Here is a 2,074-nt window from a genome sequence, read left to right on the forward strand (position 1 = left end):
ATCCATCTAGGTCTTAGATAAATAACATGATGCTCACAGAGTTTCTCTCTAAACACAAGCTACTTCCAAAATAAAACTGATATTTTATTAATATATTTCAGTTCTTCCCACCAGCAAGATAAATCCTCAGCCTAATGTTAAATTAACATTGGTTAAGAGTTTTGGAGGGATGGTTCAGGCTGAGGAGGGCGGTCAGAGGAACATAAATTGCACTAAATTCCTTGTCAAGCAGACAAGAGTCTAAAATTAATAATTTATTCTAACTCTAATTTTATTTTATTTTATTTTATTTTATTTTATTTTATTTTACAATGTTTATTTATTTTTGAGAGACAGAGAAAGAAAGAGAGTGTGTACAAGCTGGGGAAGGGCAGAAAGAGAGAAGGAGACACGGAATCCAAAGCAGGCTCCAAGCTCTGAGCTGTCAGCACAGAGCCCAACGCGGGGCTCAAACCCACGACTCTGAGATCATGACCTGTGCTGAAGTCAGACACTTAAGTGACTGAGCAGCCCAGAGGCCCCTCTAATTGTAATTTTGGATGTGTTAATTAGGTTCTTTCAGGTAGCATGAGGAGGGAAATTATTATGTTGACTCAAATATTGAGAATTGATTTGTGATGTAGGAGGACCAAAGTATACACAAGTTCCACAAGAGATGCAAGTAATTACAGATAATGCAGACCCTGCTCTTAAAAGAAGTTATGAATGGCCCAGATGTATTCCAAAGAGAGTTGTTGGTTTTTCTTCTGAAGACATCAGAGAAACTTTTGGAACATAAGTGCCCTCATGTATGAAGAGACAAGACACAGACTGACAGATATTGGGATTCTAATTATCTAAGCATTTATCACTTGATATCATTCAAGTGATAAATAAGAACCCTAGAGACACAACAAAAGTGAATCACATTCCTTAGTTATACATACTCAGTCAAGAAATTGTTATTTCTGGTTAAACAATTTTAGATTGATGAGAATTCATCCAATAGTAGACTTTTTCTTAAAAAAAAGGAATCAGCACATTTGATATTCGCAGAAACATAACTGACTATAGAATTGTATACTAGACTAAATGGAACTTCAGAGCTTATACAATTTTCTACTTTATCATTATTGAACAAGATGATTACATTACTAAAATAGATTGTCTATTTTCACATTAACACTAGTATCATATGCAATGGCGAAAGATTAAAGACCTTCCTCTTAAAATTGGAAGGAAGAGAAGCCAGTGGATCCTACAATTCAAAACCAATTTTGATACTAGGTTCCCAGAGACAGCACCCAGACTCAGTCCCACAAGACTGCCCTCACTTGATATGCCAATGGCAAGTCCAGGCTGTTGTCTGGACAAACTGGCTATAGTAGGATATTCAAATGATTCCCTCCTTGGGTTCAAATAGTTGGCTCTCAGAGAAATATTTTACTCAGTTGATTACCATTTATTATAAAAGGAGACAACTCAGCAACAGACAGATGGAAGAGTTTCATAGAGCAAAGTAGAGAGAAATGGCCCAGAGTTTCCTTGCCCTCCCCCAGCTCACAAGTCTCTGAAATCTCCACAGTGTTCACCAACCTGGAAGCTCTCCAAACCCCATCCTTGTGGGTTTTTACAGATGCCTCATTACATAGGTGCTTGATTAAATCTTTGGTCATTGGTGATTGAACTCAAATTCCAGGCCCTCTCTTCTCCCAGAAGATAGGGCAGGGGGACAATTGAAACTTAAAAAAAAAATTTTTTAATGTTTATTTATTTTTGAGAGAGAGAGAAAAAACATGAGTGGGTTAGGGGCAGAGAGAGAGGGAGATACAGAATCCAAAGCAGGCTCCAGGCTGTCAGCACATAGCCCAACGCTGAGCTTGAATCCACAGACCTTGAGATCATGATCTGAGCTGAAGTCAGATGCTCAACCGACTGAGCCACCCAGGTATCCCTGCAACGGACCCTTTTAACCTCTAATCACACAGTTGGTTCCTCTGGCAACCAGCCCCCATCCTTAGCTGCTTTCTAAAAGTCACCACATTAACATAAACCCAGGTGTGGTGGAAGGGGGCTTCTTATGAATATCAAGACA

This window comes from Panthera onca, chromosome A1 (genome assembly GCF_046562875.1).
Source record: "Panthera onca isolate mPanOnc1 chromosome A1, mPanOnc1 haplotype 2, whole genome shotgun sequence".
In the NCBI taxonomy this organism is placed as follows: Eukaryota; Metazoa; Chordata; class Mammalia; order Carnivora; family Felidae; genus Panthera; species Panthera onca.